We start from the raw sequence: 20,397 nt of genomic DNA, 5'->3' as shown, positions 1-20,397 counted from the left end.
TTTGGGTCCATCTGCCTGGCGACAGTGCAGAATCATGCATACAAAGTTTCAAAACAATACTAAAAAAATGATGCGTGTAGACGATCGCTAAAAACACGTAAATCTGAAATATGGCAAAAAAGAATTCACACAATGTTAATTATAGCCGTACAAACAAATTACAGCAAGTTACATAACTAGCAACATACTCCCTCCGTCTCATTGTAAAAAACGCTCTTATATTACGGGACGGAGGGAGTAACATGCTTGTTGTCCAGAAATATTAGATTTGTTTTTTTTTGTATTAATTTTTACTGCTCATCTGAGCCAAAGAGCCCTCCCCTGTTTGTTTTTGAGATATCAGGAACATGTGTGTTGGAGAGCAACGTCCGGCCTTTTGCCCTTTTTCCGAGAAAAAATATTGTTGTGCAGAGTTCATAGTTGAGACAGAATCCAGACGTATCTGGTTCCGCATCCTCGTCCAAATCGCGCACGGCACGGCGACGGCGGTCTCAAATGGAGAGCGGCCGAGCATGAACGTGCATTCGTCAGCCACACGTCCCGTGCGCTGATCCCCTTTTGACTCGAGCCCACTCCACGACGACAGCGACGTGTAGGTCGATTTGTCCGGTTGAGCTCGCCTCGCTGGCGGATCAGCCCGCGCACCTCCGCCTCAATGAAAAGCCTTGTCGAGATCGATCCTCCTCCCGTCGTGAGAGGTGCGCGCACCGGCAGCTAGAGATCCATGGCTAGTTGCCCACCGATGGAGGCGTAGCCTACTAGGGCGGCAGATGTGCCGATGCCGTATACGGCACATGCATGCATGCACGGGGAAACAACCAACAGAGCCGGTCAGGTCATGCATGTTCGTCGGACCTGGTCCGATCCTACCAAGCGTGATGCCAAAGACGACTCAACGGAGACGGCACGGAGGACCATGCGATGCGTGCCTAGTGTGGTGCCGGCGAGCGGGCGAGGTGTGTGCGTGATAAGCCGAGCTGGACACATCGTAACCGTGCACTGATCATCCAGTGATAAGCCCACGACCGTGAACTATCGACCCTGCAGTTTTTGCTTGAACATTTCTCCAGTAAGTAATTGGGGCATTACCATTAGTTTTGATCTTTCTACTACTGTACTGAATAAACGCAACAGTTGCCGACTAAAGCATTCTTGTCGCTTCTCTTGTGTTACCGAATGAAACGTCGCCGAGGACCACACTGGTCCCAGACCGTTCGACGCAGCAGCGTCAACGCCGGCCAAAACGTACGTCGTCCGATGGCTCCTTTCCATGCGGCCACTGTAGTATCTGTCGTCCACGACACACGCTCGAACGTGCCAGGCCGGCCCGGCGTTTCGTGCCGGCAAAATTTCGTGTTTTGACCCTTTTCACGTTTAAAATCGGGATCTAACCCCGGTTTGAAATTATTTCGACATTTGATCCTTTTGCTACCGCCGGGCCCCGTGGCGGTAGATGTGTGCATGCTACCGCCGCTCCTCGTGGCGGTAGGTTTCCTGACGCCGTCTGGCCGTTAACGGCTGTGTACACGTGGCAAAGGGACCTACCGCCACACCCTACGGCGGTAGGCTGTTTCAATCTACCGCCGAGATGGCTGGCGGTAGGTTCCTGGATAAGGTTGTGAAGGAGGGGGCTGTGCTGCTCCCCCACCCATTCATTCACCCCACTCTTCTTTCGAGCTAAAGCTCTCTCCCCCTCTCCCCCCACATCAAATCACCCACTACATCCCCCTCCATTGCTTGAGATTTGGCCGGTGGATCGAGCTCATTTGCATCACCCAAGGTACCTCCCCCATCCCCCCTTCATTTGGTTGGTTCAAATCAGGGCCGTCTCCAGGAATTCGGGGCCCCGGTGCGAAATGCGAAATGAGGCCCTAAGTTTAGCCTAAAAATGTATTACAAATATAATTAGACATAGTTTCACTTAATATATAGCTTCAAATATGTGTTATATCATACAATAGTTGAAATATATATTATATAGTAATGCTAAGAGTAAACATAGTATTGAAACAATAAACTTCTCTTTTCTGAATTGTAATCAAATAGTAAACTGAGTGCATGTTCTACCGAAAAGCATCACCTGTCTAGTACTCCCACCGTCCCGAATTACTTGTTGTAAAAATAGATAAAAATAAATGTATCTAGAATTAAAATAGTCTAGATACATTTATTTCCGCAACAAATAATTCCGGACGTAAGGAGTATTTCTTAAAATGAAATATTTAAATCCATTGACTCTATTCTCGCAAAACAAAAATCCATTAAGTCTTCCTTAGAATGAACACACAACAAAGAATTAGTACTAGAATAAGAAATTAGCTTACGGCTAGTGTGATATTCTTATTAGTTCTGATTGAAACTAAGCGTATGCTGAATCGTGTAGCACTTTTGTAATATTAGGCATTGCATTCAATACGGCAGGAAGACATCAAATGAACCAGAAAGAGAACGATTGTAACAAAAAAATGGTAACCTTAACTAGTTTTTCATTCATCTATTTTGATCCCAGGCGTATGGCTACTACTTACCATGGAAAATATATTCTGCTTTTTTTTGACACAAGGAAAATATATTGTGCTACAGTAAAGAAACAAGCACTCTCGGCCATAGCGATTAGGCCCATTAGCGTAACTAGCCCGCCTTATTTTTCTACCCGCTCTTTTACAAACAGGCCGAAAGGGGGGGAGTGGATGAATTATTACTAGGCCAACGGAGGGCATGTTGGCTGGGTATTTAGCGAACCGTACGTTTCGCTTCTCGTGCCGTGCAAGGTTGCTTCCGATTAAATCGGATCGAGCGAGCCATCCGAAAAGGCAGCAAACAAGCGCATGAACCGCGGCCGTTACATCGTTTTTCCTTCGATCGGGGCCCTACGATTTCAGGGGCCCAGTACGATCGCACCGCTCGCACAGCCTTGTAGACGGGCCTGGTTCAAATCATGCATTTTGCTCATTTGTTGGAATCACTAGTTCATGGTTTTGTTGTGGTGAAATCATTGTATATGATGCATTTAGGGTAATGTTTGTGCTTTGACAATGTATTGTGTCAGTAGCATTGTTTGGGTAGTAAAAAATATCATTTAGGGTTTTGTTAGGGTTAATGACATGGTTAGGGTTAAGGTTGGGTTTATGGTTATGCTTAAGTAAATGCCTATATGACGAACGTTATGGTTATAGTTTAATTAGGGTTTTGTTAGAGTAGTTTGAATATAGCTCGATCTACTCCTAGGGTTTAAGTTTTTGTCGAGACACGGTTAGGATTTTTACCTTGGATGACCGTTATAGTAATACCTCGACTTGTAGGATGGGATCGATCATTTTTGTTGAGACTTCCGCGGAGGCGGCGGCGAAGCGTGAACGTGCAGTCATTGAGGAAAAGATGGACTTGTGGTCAAAGCCGTTGATGCATTGAATGCGGCTTGTAGAGATTTTTCAAAGTGTTATGTGTCGAAGTGCGACGATGCCAGAGTTAAGTTATACGAAGCTAAAGAGAAAAACATAAGCAACCTCAAGAATGAAGAGAAAAATCATAGACGCACTCTTGCAAGGCAAATTGCATTGTGTGGAACAAGGGATGAAGTGAATGAGATGGACTTTAACAACCCTGGCCAGATCATTGATTGGCTAGTTAGGCAACCATCGTCGGCGATACTTAGTCGGGCAGCTCGTTGGGCTTGGGTCTGTGAAAGAAATGATGTCATTTGTTGCAACCCCGGGCCGTACGGCAAAGATGTCTTGTTGATGGAGTAGTAAAGGGGGTTGAAACAAATGATGTTGTAGTGTCATTTGGATTGTAATGGCATGTACCATTATCATTTATGCAACCTATGTCATTTGAACCAGTGAGAACATTATGTAACCTAGGTCATTATAAATAAGTTATGCTTTGTGTTTGTATTGTATCATTTGATTTGAGTTATGGTTTGTTCCATTTCATGTAGCATGGAAAACATGACCCCGGAGCAGCTGAAGAAAGTATATGAGAAGTGTTGTGGCATTGCATCTAAGAGTTTGGCGGCAGCGCCTGAGAAGATTGTACCAGAGCGACAACTTGCTATCAAAAGGGAGCTTGAAGCATGGTTCAAGAGCAATGATGAGGAGATTGCTGCCATGATGGATTTCAACAAGTATCCATTCATGGAGGAACCTTCTGATCTTAAGGAGAGAAAACTTTTCCGTAGGCTTGTGAAAGAAAAACAGAAGATCCTTGATGAGTTGCATGAGAAGGAATATGCTTGCAGACATTCTGTTTCAACGGAGATCTTTTTCTCTGTGAACATAGAATAATTCCGCGAGCTGGACTTGAGAAAACCCGGACAGGTCATTGGATGGGCAATCAGACAAGGCAAGTCAGAGATTACGGAACGCCGTGCTCGATGGGCATGGTTCGGCGAAACGAAAGGTGTGTTGGAGAATTGGGCGGGATCGTCGGATTATCAACTGAAGCCTAATCCTGATCGTGACACACAAATTGAACGTCTTATGCGTTTTAGATCTTTCTTTCCGAAGTAGAAAATGTATGCTCGCGTTTGAGCTTTGTAGTTTGAACTTATGTCATTCGAATCGCTAGATGTTTTAAGTCAGTTGAACTAGTGTCATTTGTGGATGTAATTAACTATGCTTAGTTATGTATGTCTTCACTACTCCATCATTTTTGCATGTCATTTTGTATGCTTAGTTCACAGAAATTTATAAGAAATGCAAAGGCAAAGGGCTAAAAAAGATAGGAAGAGGGAAAAGGAACAGAACCCCTACCGCCATGGTCCCCGGCGGTAGGGTGACCAACCCTACCGCCCCCAAAATGCTCGATTTGGCTACAAAAGAGGCAGCACAGCAGGCCTTCGGGTGGCCACCCCTACCGCCATGGGCCCCGGCGGTAGGGTGCCCAACCCTACCGCCCCCAAAATGCCCGATTTGGCCACAGAAGAGGCAACACAGCAGGCGTTTGGGTGGCCACCCCTACCGCCATCGGCTCCGGCGGTAGGGTGGCCAACCCTACCGAGGAGCAGGGGACCGTTTCGGTCACAGAACATTTCGCCAGCCTACCGCCATATCCTCCGGCAGTAAGGTTTCATTTCCTACCGCCATGTGTTCTGGCGGTAGGGTGCAAAGCAGAGCAGAGTTTGCTCTGTTTTTCTTCTTCATCACTTCAACACAAATCAAGTCAGCAACAGCAAAACAAACATAGTTCATGACATAGTTTCATCAAATCAAATACGTAGTTAATGACAGGTTTCACAAATAAAGTACATAGTTCATGATAGGTATCACAAATCAAAGACATAGTTCATCACATGTTTCTCGAATCGAAGGCATAGTTCATGACTAGTTTTTCGAAGCGAAGGCCTTATTGGGTCACACGAGGCCATTTTCATTTTTTGCCGCGTGCCTCATCCTCCTCTTGGGCTTCATGAGCCCTTGCAAGCTTTCTTGCTCTTTCCTCTTGACGAGCAATCTTCTCCTTGCATGCCCTCTCCTCTTCACGCTTCTTGCGCCATCCTCTCCTTTTCACGACGCTCTTCATCCAAACCTCTCTGAAATGCTTCTTCAAACAACCACTGCCTCCTTAGACAATCTTGATGTTGATCTTTCTTAACATCTTCTAGCACATCTTGATCTATCCATGTGAAGTACTTACAAAGTGGAGGCGGCGACTAGGTACGAATAAAGAAGAAATGTGGTGTCATTAGTAAGATAGATTCAAAGGTTGGCGACATGTTTGAACTTGAACAACTTACCGGCGGTACATCATAGGCGTGAGCTGGACAAGGACGATCGTAGGCATAGTTGGGACAAACAAAATATCTTCTTCCTTCCGTCCATGATTTCTTGCGGTCGGTGGATACCTTAACTTTGCAAACATCTCCACACCAACATGGTGGAGTTCTCATATCTTTGTCCTTCACCTTATCCGACTTGGCGTCTGTCCACTTGTCCGGCATATCCTCGCAGTTAGCACATGGTGGCCTCGTCACGGAATCGGAAGAAGCCATGCCTATAAAGACAAATTTGGTAGTTTGTAAAGCAAAATAACATGTATGTATGCAAAAAAACAAATAAACAAGTTCAAATAACAAATACCATTCACCTTATTTCAACCATCTGGGTTAAGCAAGATGTCAATAGGCCTTCCTCTATCAACCCTTCTCGTCCTAGGAGCACGACCACCGGTACCCGGCCGTCCCCCATGCCCTCTCATACTGTCTCCTCGTCCACTACCGCCAAGATTCGTCCGTCCCCCACGCCCTCTCATACTGTCTCCTCGTCCACTACCATCCCTACCGCCTCGTGTGCCACCGGTACCTCCTCTTCGGGCACCACTTTGACTAGGATCCGGAGTGTTGGCATTGGTCCGTGGCTTTTTGGTGCATTTTCTAACATTGTGTCCCGGCTCGTCACATTTACCACAATTGTTGAGGTCCGGTGCCTCCATGAAATGGCCACTACCAAGTTGTTTCATTCCGGTGTATCCAGCTAGGTCATCCATGTCACCCCTAAACCTCTTATTTCTTCTTCTTCCCTTTGTAGGCACCATGAGTTTGGGGTCGGGGACGATGTGTGGCCCATGATACTCAGGCCACTGTGACTGATCTAGGAAGGGATGAAACCTAGGAGCCCATGTCAACCTCGTTCGTTCCAATGTGAACTCATGCAACCGCAAGGTGGTACCATCGGATACTTTCAAGTTTTTGAACCTTGCGGCGGTCATCACATGCAAGCAAGGCTAATGATACTTGTGAGGTCTCTCGCACTGACACCACCGGGTCTTGAGGCGCACCTCATATGCTACTCCACCATATGTCATGCCGTCCCTTGTTGTGCCACCCGGCTCATCGACTTGGTAGATTTGTTCTTTTTCATTGAAACTAATGATTTGTTGACGCCAAGACTTGCGCGCTTGATGCTTCAACCAATCCTCAACTTTGAAGGGAAATTCCATTTTGTCACCTATCCATTTGGCCGTCTCTTCGGAATGCCTCAGAAAATACTCGTTGAGCTTGAAGAAGGTATATTTCACTATTGCATAGACCGGCAAAGAACGGACACCCTTGAGCACATTGTTGAAGCATTCCACCATGTTACTTGTCATGTCTCCGTATCGGAAACCTCCTTCGTCGTAAGCACGTGACCACGTATGCTTCTCCGGAAAATTCCTTGTCAAGAATTCTCTCCCTCCTTTGTTCTTTTTCAAAGCCTCGAATAGCTTATCATAGCGGCTTTGGAATGTGGCGGTGTTGTATGCCACACAAACATGGGTAAGATCTTTGCAAAACTCCTTACTCTTGCATGCACGGTAAAAGTTTGCCACGAAATGCCTCATGCACCAACGGTGTTGGAGCTTTGGATAGCCTGGAATATCAACTTCTATTGCTTTGAGAATCCCATGATGGCGATCTGATATGATGCACACCTCTCTTTTGGGGCCAATCACCTTCATCCTCACATCGATCAAGCCCAACCTCATGCCACCATCAACAACGGCCTTGTCGGCAAGGCTTAGATCACGGAACAAAGAGGGTCCTCTTTCCTTGCCATTGACCTTCTTGTAAATTTGATTTTCTTGCGGCGTGAATCCATCCTCATCCAATTCTTCCGGTGGACCCTCATCATCCGGTCCATGTCTTGTTGATGCACAATGACATCCAAGTCACCAATGAGATTGTAATGAATCTCTTCTTCTTCCGCATACACATCATCTTGAGCAATAGCATCTCCATCAACATGAGCAATGGCATCTCCATCAACATGAACATTTGCATGTTCATCAACATGAGCAACGGCCTCGTCTTCAACATGATCATCACCTACAAGAACTATTGCTCTAGCATTGATGATGTCCTCTTCATTTGGTTGGCTACTTGGTGGTTGGCTAGCCGCATTGTGGTCAAACACCACGACAGCATCATGTATTGGGGAGGACACATTCCGGTTCAAGTCAAGTAGTGGCCGAGGAACTTCAACCTTGAATTGTCTTGTGGCAAATAACTCAAGTGACTTGTCTTGTGATCCCTCAACTTTCTCCTTATACACATCCCAATGCAATTGAGAGGTGATGGGCATACTCTTTAATCGGGATCTTACTCCCACTCCCACATCATAACGTCCAATAAGCTTCACACCATCACTTGGGTTAATCCAATTGAGGACGTTTCTCACTTTCACGACAATATCATCATAGCTCGGGCTTGTCTCAAAAACCATGGCCTCCTCCCCTTCGTCGGCATTTCCATGCATGAAAGCCGCCTTGTCCAAATAATGCACATTCACTAGTTTATCCATCTAAAAATAATGGAACAAAATTGGGTCATCTAGGGACCGGTCATTTCATATGGATGAACTATCTAAAATATAAGGTTTTGAATCTAACAACTAGTTTACCTTAATCATAGCACTAACCCTAACCCTAACCCTAATCTAAATATACCCCTAACCCTAACTCTTAAGCTAGCTTGCCACAACAAAGAGTGACACATATTACTTAGATCAACCATGAATACACCATAAATGCCCCATAAATGTGCCATAAATGCACAATAAATGCTAAACTAGAGGAAGAACTAGGGGGTTGCAAAACTAGTTCATTCCAAGAAAAGTAGATGATTTGAACCAACCAAATGAAGGGGGGATGGGGGAGGTACCTTGGGTGATGCAAATGAGCTCGATCCACCGGCCAAATCTCAAGTAATGGAGGGGGATCTAGTGGGTGTTTTGGTGGGGGAGAAGAGGGGAAGAGAGTGTGAGCTCGGGAGGGAGGAAGAAGATGAGCGGAGTGGGTGGGTGGTGCGTGGACCCCACCAAACATTATCTCCGGGACCCTATCGCCGGGGTCCTCGGCGGTAGGGTGTTGGAGCCTACCGCCGTGCCCTGCGGCGGTATGTCCCTTTGCCACGTCAGCCCCCGTTAACGGCCAGACGGCCGTCAAAGTACCCTACCGCCAGCTAACATGGCGGTAGCCTGCACACATCTACCGCCACGGGGCCCGACGGTAGCAAAAAAGGGTCAAATGTCGAAATAATTTCAAACCGGGGTCAGATCCGGATTTTAGACGTGAAAAAGTCAAAACACAAAATTTTGCCTCTCGTGCCATCGCCTCAGGTCCTGATGACTGCTGCTGGCACTGGCGCACTGCACCCCGCCGAACGGCCGATGCACGCGGCAGGAACACGCTGCTTCCTCCGCACTCACGCACGCACGCACGCGCGCCGGTGTGTATGCAGGAACAGTGGCGCGCACCCGTGGTCGGTCTCGATCATGGGACGGCGGGGCGCGAGACAAAAGCCGCGTCCGACGACATGATGCGCTCCGATTCCCTGTGCGGCCCTGCTTTGAGCTGTGATGCGCTCCGATTCCCTCTGTCCGGTGAGTTGATACGATTGGCCCAGCGCTTGCGGTCGAGATTGCCCTGGCCTCGACGCAGCATGCATGGTTGCATGCACCAAGTGCGCAGAAAAGAGCAGCTAGCGCCTGCCTGCCGCACCAGGCCGTGTTCACGGGAACACACCGTGCTCTGCTGGCCACCGACCCCAGCACATCTGGCCACACCACAATGGATTGGAGTGATCCTTTGAGAGACAAGTGGTTAATTAGTTACAATCTCTTCCTCTTCCCTGGCCGGCCATCATCATATGCTCGCGGGCCATTCTGGGGGACGGACGAGAGACGGCGGCCGGGAGAGAATCATCGGCCATGGAAAGTGGAATCGTGCACCAATTCTCTGATGGTGACGGATGGAGATGATGATAAGATCATACCCGTATCACACGATCGCAGCAAAGCAGCCAGCTAGCGAGAGCAACAGCATTGACTGACGGCTAAGCCGCCACTCATGATGCCTGCGTCTCCTCCTGATCGATCAGCCCCTGGATCAGCATTCCTAGGAGTACAACGAAATTGAGTCATAACGTGTAAGCTGTGCTCGGTGTGTTTGAGACTTTGAGTAACAGATTTGAGTTACTAGTTGCATACAGCGTGAAATAATTGAGTACTATGCATATGTGGACCACCGACATTTTGTTTTATGCTGCACGTTACTCGGCCTAGCCATAACATGTGGCTGATCTGCACGTTGCATGTGTTGCTGTCAGATCTGGCTGTCCGGATTACGCAGCTAGGCTTGGTCCCACCGTGATAAGGCGGCCTGGTTATTGAGCAGACGAGGTCGACCGGCCGATCTGGCAAATGAGAGGCCAGGTAGGTGGCAACCTCGTTCCATGTCATTCTAGAACAAGATGGTACCTGCTCCGCGCCTGCGATTGACTAATTTGCTACGTAATCATGCACACGTGCCGCCTACTCCATGGAGTTACCACTACAAATTTTGTGGCCCGGGATGATGCATCACCAGGACTGGGTCACTTCAGCTTAAACAACAAGCCGCAAACAATAATTTAATCAGGATTACGTCGTAATTTGGTGCCATTAGCTACGTGGACCAGAGCAGCTCCGTGTTCAACCACCGGAGCGGAGATGATACATTACATGCATGGATGATGCATCACTGCGTCACTTCAGCTTGAACAACAAAGACGAGCAGCAATTGCACGTCGTCGACATAGTTTAAAATTCAGATTACGTTCGAACCCATTCGATAGCGCCATGTAGCTAGCTACGTGGATGGATCAGAGGCGCCGAGTGCTCAACCACTACATGATCTTCAAGGAAAAGATCATGCATCGTGACACGCATCCAGGATAAAAGAGAAATGGTAAGGGAGAACGTACCAGACCAGTAGTTTTTGTTGCCGGAAACTCCATCAACTTTCTTGTGATTTGCAGCTAGCTAGCGCTGTCGTCATCACAGTTCACACACACCATTGGTTGATTAATTAATTAATTTGGTCGTCGATCACGAGCTAGTAGCAGCTGGAACCGGACCCTCTAACATTGTAAAGGGAAGTTAGAGAAGGTACAATAACCTAACTTTCCTTCTTTCTATCCATATGATTATGGCTAAAACGACTTAAATTAATTTGCAAATTGATAATCTACTATGTGCATTTATTGTAATTACATACAAACAAAACTGATGGTGAAATAAAATTAATTTTAAATTATTTATATCTACAATAAATACCAAGAGTAAACAAACTACTAACTAACGACTAACAGTCCTAACTTCCCTTCTTTTCATTTGACACTAGGCAAACACTGTAGCACTGTGACTTCCCTTCACAATGTTAGAGGATCCGGTTTCGTAGCAGCTAGCGAGTGGTAGCATGAAAAGTTTCGCATTGCCAGAAATTTCCAATTTGCGGCACGGAGGTGCATGTGGAACCATCGAGTTTCCACTACTCCCGTTGTTTCTTTTTATTGCTATCCTTTTTTGTCAAAAGTTAAGCTTTATACGGTTTGTTCAAATTTGTATTTAAAAAATTAATGTATATATATGTATATACAATATTAAAATAAAAATAATATAAAATATATACTTTATGATGAATATTTTTTGTGGGGATGAAGGAGGATGCAGCTTCAGTTGCTGCAGGTGGGATCACTACGACCTGCAGCGGGCTCAGCGGACGCGTCCGGACGCCCTCATATCCGCCTCATATTTGAATTGAATGTGGGTGGTGTCGGTGAGCCCGAGCGTTTGAGGCCTGTTTGAGGCGCATGGCTGGATCAGATTTTTATGATCAGTCAATGACCAGCGGTCCTCCCGGATGTTTAAGGCGAGTCTGGAGCACCCAGCTGTAGATGCTCTTAGCTACATGGATCGATGGAACGTGCCCTGTGTTCAAGGAGTACATGCAGGCATTGCAGGGTGTAGCCATGCTCAGCAATATACAAATAAACAAGAGAGAACATAACAGGCCGGTAGTTTTTCCTCCCTGAAAGAAACTCCACCAACTTTCTTGTGAGTTGTGATCTGCAGCTAGCTAGCGCCATCGTCATCACACCATTAATCTCTTACCGTAGAAAGCCGGGAGAATCGACGACGATCATGGATCACGTCGCGAAAAACGACCGACGTGCGTGTGCTCGCGTGCGAGCAAGGCTATAGCACTGCGCGCTCGCATGCGCCGATCACGACCGCGTCGCTAGCGCGCCGGTCGACATCTGCTTCCCTCGAGCGCTATGCGTGCGTGTGCGCGGCCACACCGCGGGCGCATGTCCTGCCTCGATCTTGCTAATTTTTTTAAAATAATACATTTTTTTTATTAATTTGCACAAATATTACGCTGAAAAAATAAATTTCAAAAATACTACACCATCGGCCCGCTGCAGGCCGACTGGGCCTAATCAGCCCGCAGCGGGCCGACTGGAGGCCTGTCGGCTTGCTGCTGGCCGATAGACCTGTCGGCCACAAGGTCAGGTCCAGTCGGCCTGCTGTGGGCCGATAGGCCTGCTGTGGGCCGACTGATGCATGCACCATTTTTGGCCATTTTGCCCCGTATTTTCGCGCAACCCTTTCCCTCAATATTTTTCCATTTCCCGTCATATGTTCCCGCCAACCCTTCCCCCTTAATATTTTCCCGCCACCGGTTTTCTCCACTCATTTCCCGCCATATGTTCCCGTCAACCTTTTCCCGCCATACCGCAGTCGTTCTTTCCCGTCGTTTTCTTCTCTCTACCTATAAAACCCCCTTCAGGCGGAGGTGGATAAGCATTCCAGTGTAGTGTAGTTGAGATGTCCCATTATCCTTTCGATCGTAGTTTTCACCCTGGGATGAGCAGGACTCTTCTGAGGCTAGCTACCGATTTCAGGATTGACAATAGGATAGTTTCATGGGACGAACTCACCGGTAATGACACCATAATGAATGAGTTGGCTCATGAATTACGTAGGTCTTGGTGGCCTGAAAGGACCTATGAGGAGGTACGTAAAGAACTTCTTAGGTTGCATGAAAGGTGGAAGAAGGTAGTGGTACCGAAGAGTGAAACTTTCAGAAGGATTGCAGCAAATAATCCATCTTTATGGACTGAGGAGAGCGAGGACGAAGATGATATCTTCATGCCGCCGCTTCCGGGTTCTGCATAATCGAAGGGCGAGAGTTCTGCATCGTCGAAGGGCAAGAGTTCCTCATCGTCAAAGTGCAAGAGTTCTTCATCGTCGAAGGGGTTCTGCATCGATGGAGGATGATGATAATGACTTCATGTAGTTTTTATGTTGTATGTTGTAAGTTCAGTCGTACGTACCGTTTATTTTAGATGTACTTATATGTAGTTGTTTGTACTGTCTTGTTGTACGAGCATTCTGTTCTATCTAAATATGATGTTGTAGTTCGGATAACAAAGTACTAAAATAGAGTAGGCATATGTCTCATACATAAGTACATAGTCATTTGTCTCATACATCGAATAGACATAAGTCTCATACATAAGTAGATGTTCATGTCTCTACTGATAGATAGAAGCGTCAGTGACGACGTCTGGCCTGGCCGGGAGGCGGATCTACAGGGGGCGTCCATCCTAACCTATTGGGTGGCCTAATGTTACGAGGAGGAATCTCAGACTCTCCCTGGTCATGCTGTGTATCCTGTGTGGGGCCTGGTGGAGTAGTCGAAAACATGTTCATCCAGTGGGTGTGCTGCGACATCTGAGCCTGTATGTTCTCCTCGGGATGTTGATCACTCCCCCACGTATCATGTGATGGCGACATAGACGCATGCTATCCATATGCTCCTGCATGACGGAACTTTAAGTCATGAAGAATGATGTCGCCTCAACTAATATTGAAAACAATAAATATGAAGACACACCTGCTAGCTATGATGGCTGCTCTGGCTCAAACACAAAGCTCGACGAGGGATCGTGGTGCTGTGGCTGTGGAGAAAACACGAAGCTAGACGTGGGACCATAGTGCGGTGGTTGCTGCCACGATGAACTGCCAGGTTGTTCAGGAGGGGGTGGCCTGGTCGCCGGCTGATGTGCTAGCTAGACGTGGACGTGGTTGATGTCGGTGCATGGAGGGACGCGGCTGCTGTTGCTGGTGCTGAACAATGTCGCTTCTCCGGGTGAACGTGATAGCCTCGTAGATAGTCCGTATTTTGTTCTGCATCCGTTCCAAGAAGGGTTGTATCACATGACGGTGGTGAAGAAGAGGTCCTGACAATAGTGATCGTCCAAAGGTGGTCACATCGTCATAGAGTTCGTGTGTCAAGGTAGCCTGCAAATTTTCAGGACGATTATTAAGTATGCACGCCAATGTGTGTGACAACATTACTTAAAGAAAATATATCTTACCGCGTACTGCCTAGAACCCGAAGTATCATAGCTCGGGTACGTATCCGACGGAGTAGGATCAGGTATCTCCTCTGGGTGAGAGTGCTCAACGATGCATAACCGTGTTCCGGTCATGTAGCACCGCAAATAGAGATTGAATTCATTGAGTTCAAAATTGTGATTCGCGTGCCATAGATTTGTGTTTGCTGTCTCCCATTCTATAACATACAGCTCTAGTCTAACTAGCCACTCAGCAGTTGTCCTAGTCATGCCCTTCCTTCTCGTCCTAAAATCGTGATGTGTCTTCAGCAATTATGAAAGATAATTGTGGTGTCATGCCTTTCGAATTGAGCACTATGAAAGATAATGCAACATTGTAAAACTGGTTAATACCTGTGGATGTGTGATGGCACCGGGTTCTCTGTAGGGGGAGGTACCTCCAACTGCAGAAGACCAAATTGCCTCATAACCCTCTATTATGCCATCTCCTCGACGAAGATATCGAAGATGATCTTCGATTTCGTCTTCCAGTAATCTCGGTCCCTTGTGCATAGCAAAGACATACTACCAGGGTATCTCGCATATATGGTTGCTTCAGTGTAGGGCTGCCAGATGACCCTAGTGTACGTATCGAACTGCTCGTTCAGTGCTGTGTATGCCTTTCTGGTCTGATCACTAGCAAAGCGTCTCTTCAGAAAACAAATGTTAGTAGCCGCTAGCATTGAACTATCTCTGGTGCACACAAAAGTTGCATTAAACTATAACACAATACGTACCTCGCGACGTGTCCAACACAGACCAAAAGTAGGCATGTCGATGCCATCAGCATCAAACATGGCGTCTATAGGCTGATTAACACGTACATCTGGTCGGCCTACAGAGAACCTCTCCCATGACCACAACTGTAGGAATAGAGGGCATCCAAGAAGGGCTGCCTTTCTCGATATAAGCTGGCAACCGTTATCGTGGTTCTAAGTCTGACAGTAGAAAGGGGGGTAGGTATGGAGAGGCAAGATCTTAGCTATGGAGTAGTTGTATACGCAAGGGATTTACGAGTTCAGGCCCTTCTCGGAGGAAGTAACAGCCCTACGTCTCGGAGCCCGAAGGCGGTCGACTGAATTATATGTGTATGAGTTACAGGGATGCGAACCCTTTACACTGAGGAGGGGGGTGGCTTATATAGAGTCTGCCAGACCCCTCCGACCCTCAGTTATGCAGGGTTTAAAGTACATTAAGGCCTGGCGTTACTGGTAACGCCCTACATAAAGTGATATCATGACCATAAAGACTACTTAATAACAGACCGTTTGGGTGCATAGTGACTCTAGATCTCCTGGTGGTCGAGTGAGTGGCTTCATGGTCGAGTGTCTTCGAGTCCGTCGAGTGGAATCCTTCCAGGTCGACTGAAAGGCAGTTTCTTCTAGAGATGCCCCTTGGGGAGGGTACCTTGGACAGGTCCATGACCCTACCCTAGGTACATGGCTTCATCATTAGCCCCCGAATGGATCGAGATTTGAGTGAGGAAGGAGTTGAGAATTCTTCCGACCTGTTTTTTGTGCTATGAGTGTGTCTTGTTCTGGATCAGTGACTTTAAGTGATGGCATCAACTTCTTTTTCAGTTGCCTTGATCCATTCTTTGTATCTGTCGAGTGACTTCTATGCGCTTGGAGATTTTCGAGCGACGGATCGGAGGAAATCTCCGGTCTGACAAGTTGCTCCGCTGTTCGCGGATTTAGCGGGATCCGAATTTCGGGAAGCGCGCGAGGCGGAGGAGGCCGCGGTACTCAGATGGGATAAGGCAGGGACGCCTCGATCTTTGCACCACCTTTTTCGCCACGTATCGCGCGCGCGACTGTTGCGGGATTTGACAGGGTCGTCCAGGCCTACCAGTCAGCCACTCGGAAGAGACTTCATATAAGGCGCCGGACGGAGGTTTTTTGAACAGTGCGCCCTCATTTTACCCTCCCTCTTCCTCAGATTCACCTGCTGCGTTCGCCACCGTCCCAGCGCTGCTGCTCTGTGCGTGCTTCGCCGACGACGATGGTGAAGGAGAAGACGACGGCTGTGGAGCGGGCGAAGAAGGCGATGACGAAGGCAAAGGGGAGGGCGACCAGTCGGGGCGGATCCTCGTCGCGGGCCAGTCTGCCGCAAGGATGGATCCAGGGAGACTGGATCCGCTCAACTATCCGCCAAAAAGACCTCGACGACCTGGCTAATGAGGGACTAATCCCTCATGGATCAGCGAGGCTCCCGGGGAAGGAGTGGCAGCCGCAGCCTCAGGAGGGTGAGTGCGTCCTCTTAGCTACCCACGTCGACCGCGGGTTTTCTCTACCACCCAACCCTTTCTTTCGGGGATTTCTGAACTTCTTTGGGGCAGAACTCCACCACTTCACACCCAACTCTATCGTCTATCTCGCCGCTTTCGTGTCCTTGTGTGAGAACTTCTTGGGTTGTCTGCCGCATTGGGGCCTTTTCAAACACATTTTCACCTGTCTCTCTCAGACGGTGAAAAAGGCTAATCCGAGTGACGAGAAAACCCAAGTAATCCAGATGTGTGGGGGTCTTGGGGTTCAAATGAGGAGTAAAAGTGCTTTTCCAGCCATGATCCTTCCCGAGTCAGTCCGAGGGTGGCAGTCGACCTGGTTCTACTGCCAAGACCAGCCGACGCCAGGGCAGTCGACTGGACTCCCTCCTTTCTCCATGGACTGAGTGAACAAGCCGTCCTCTCTGAAGGTGGTCCCGGAGGAGAAGGCTCAGGTTAAGGTGTTGGTAGAGCGTGTAGTCCAGCTCATCCGTGACGGGGTGACTGGCATGGATCTTCTGGAGTTTTTCCTTCGACGGCCCATTCAACCACTTCAATATCGAGGCCATCCGATGTGGATGTACTCTGGTACTGAAGACACCACTCGGGTCAACCCGGAGGAGGTCGACGATGCCACACTGGAGAGGTGGATGACTGCCATCACAGGGAACAAAGATAACCCCCGTGGAGCCAGGAGGATTCCGCCACTCGACCAGACATATGAACCAGACAAGGTCTAATCACGTATCTCCGACCGTGATCCTAACACCTTCATTCCGTTTTGCTACCATTCAGTCGACTGACTTTTGTCTTGTTTGTTGTCCTCCAGGTCACTACCGAGATGTACTCGATGCCCAACGGGGAGTAAGAACAGACCGAGGAGGAGGAAGGGAGCGGGGGTGAAAGTCAGGAGGAGTGGGAATCCGATGGCGAGGAGGATGAAGAAGATGCCGGCTCTGGTGAGGAAGAGGAGGAGGAAGTCGAGCCTCCCCGTACTGAAAGACGATCCAAGCTCACCCATGACCCCGCAGTCGAGCGTGGCAAGGCGGCCGTGCTTGTTGGGCAGTCGACCAAACGTCCTCGGACGACCTCTCCGGCGCCGACCGAGAAAGCGTCGAAGAAACCCTGAGTAGTGTCATCAAAACCGACGAAGGCCCTGCCGAAGATGAGGATGGTGATTCCCACTATTTCCGGGTAATGGCAGAACTTGTGTTTTCTTATTTAACATGGATACACTCTTGGTCGACTCGTTCGCTGACCGACTGATTTCTGAAATCGCAGTGCTACTACTTCTGAGACCTCAGCCAGACATGAAGATCAAGAAATGGAGGATGCTGCCACTTCCAACCCTGGTATGATCTCTGTAGTTTCGCTTTCGGTCAATAGGATCTTCATTTTTAACTTTGAATCTTTCCTGTAGCTCCACCTAATATCATCGTTGATCTCCCTGATGATGACGATGAGGAGCCACTGAGGCAGAGGAGGAACAGGAAAATGTCTGCTGGCAAGACTGCTCAGGTTGTATCAGCACCTGAGACGCTGGTTCCGGAGGGGGGGCGACGTCAGTCGGACTACCGTGTCCTTTGCTATGCCACTGACGAGTGCTCGCCCTTCGTCGTCGAGTGCTGATCCGCCTTCCCTTTTCTCCACCCACCACGTCCCAGAGGACCAAGCAGGCGCTGCTGAAGAAGCTATACGCCAGGCGGGGGTCATGATGGAGCAGGTGAAGGCGATCCAAGACGCCAGCCAAGCAGCTTATGATGCAAGCTCAGCCCTTCAGAGCAATGTCCAGGTTAGTTGATCACCGCTTGTTATGTTAGGATATGGTACCTGAAAACTTTACTTTCTGAAGATCTTAGTATCCGTACACCCACTGGGTGTGTCGATTGAATATCTAGATTGGTGGGGGCACGCTGAGTGCACCACTGGGTGTAGTCCCCGAGACCGTGGTCGACTGCTGGCAATCGAGTCTGGTCTGAAGAACTTTTTTTTGAAACTGTGGTTGACTGCTGGCAGTTAGCTATGATTTAGGATCATAACCTTTTTGTCTCTTTTGGTCGACTGATCGATCCGAGCCGGTAGAACCAGTGGGGGCACGCTGAGTGCACCCACTGGGTGTAGTCCCCAAGACTACAGTTGAATATTTTGATTCGGCTGTAGTCTTAGAAATGCTATGATTTTTCTCTTAGTCACTCGGAAGTGACCTATCTTTGATGTCTGTCGACTGATCTTTCGCAGAAATCTTGCGAGCTTGTGGCTCGTTATACTGAGTTGGAGAACAAGCATATCCAGCTCGAACTTGATCTGAAGCTTGTCCAGGAGAACTTCACGAAGGCGAAGGAGGAGGCAAAAGGTATGTTTGGTGAGAACCTTGACGACTACCCTTATTTTTTGTCCATTCCTGAGTCTGATCTCACTGTCATTTTGTAGATAAACTGAAGGATGCTCTGAAGAAGAAGGACCTTGACCTAGCCGAGGCGCAGAAAGCGGCTTCGGACAAGACGAAACTCGCAGAAGAAAAGCTGGCTTCAATCAACAAACTTGAAGAGGAGAATACCAATCTGAAAGCTGCTCTCGATGCGGCCAACAAGGAGGTCAGCCGACTGAAGAATGACAAGATAGCCCTGAGTGACAAGGCTAGCGAATTGATGGGGAAGAAGAACGATCTGGAGTCTTATCTGGAAGGGCTCGCCAAGAAGTTATTCCTCATGCTTGAAGGTAACCTTTTCTATCCGATTGACTTGTTATCGTCGACCCGTCATAGAACTGTTGGCTTAACTTCAAACTGTGCTTATAGAATTCTGCCAAAACTTCGAGGAGGAGACCAGTCGACTGGAGCCAAACTTGGACCCCATTAACTCCCCTGTGAAGGACGAGGCTGCTATGAACGTGTTCCGACTGGAATCTCGCGTCGCTGGAGTGGTCGACTACCTCGCTCGATTGAAGGTTGCGGTGTCGCGGATCGACACGACACTCTGGCTAAGGGAGACCCTTCACAATGACCTCGAGTCTTTAATGACTCGACTGAATGACGTTCCAGGTCGAGTGCAGGAATGGAAGAAGTCTTCCGCCAGGTGTGGTGCTGATGTTGCTCTATCCCTGGTATGCGTTCACTATAAAGATGCTCGAGAGGACAAGTTGGCGTCCATCAGAGTGGCCAATACCAAGAAGCATGACTTCCAGTCTTTCATGGAGACCTTCATTGCTGCTGCCACTCGGATTGCTGACGGAATTGACCTGGACCAGTTCATCGCGCCCTCTAGTCCTCCACCCGAGGAGTAAAAAACTTCTATGCTTCACCTTAAATTTCCCTCGGTATGCCGAGTGGTTTTTGTAACCGATAAACTTTTACACGCTTGACGCCTGTGCACTTCTGAATCCGTTATCTGAACTTTGCTTATCGTTGAATATGCTTGCATTTGCCTTCGAGCGAATTTTCTTCTTCACTCAGAATATATTTTAATGCTTGAGACGCAGCTCTGAGGTGGTAAGCTCAGTCGACCTGCGCCTCGTCATCCTTGTAGAGCGGAATAAATTAAGAACTTAGGCAAGCACTGGGCTGCAGCCAGGCCTTCGAGTGGGAGGCTTGCTCTTCACTTGGTAGGGTTTTCAGATACTTAGGCGAGCACTGGTTTGCAGCTAAGCCCCCGAGGGGGAGGTTTGCTCTCCACTTGGTAGGATTTTCAAAAACTTAGGCGAGTACCGGGCTATAGCTAAGCCCCCGAGTGGGAGGTTTGCTCTCCACTCGGTAGGATTTTCAAAAACTTAGGCGAGCACTGGGCTGCAGCTAAGCCCCCGAGTGGGAGGTTTGCTCTCCACTCGGTAGGATTTTCAAAAACTTAAGCGAGCACTGGGCTGCAGCTAAGCCTCCGAGTGGGAGGTTTGCTCTCCACCCGGTAGGATTTTTTGTGGCGTAACTCCGAAGGAGAAGGTA

The sequence above is a fragment of the Triticum dicoccoides genome, chromosome 2B (genome assembly GCF_002162155.2).
Source record: "Triticum dicoccoides isolate Atlit2015 ecotype Zavitan chromosome 2B, WEW_v2.0, whole genome shotgun sequence".
NCBI lineage: Eukaryota > Viridiplantae > Streptophyta > Magnoliopsida > Poales > Poaceae > Triticum > Triticum dicoccoides.
This window is presented reverse-complemented; position numbering follows the sequence as displayed.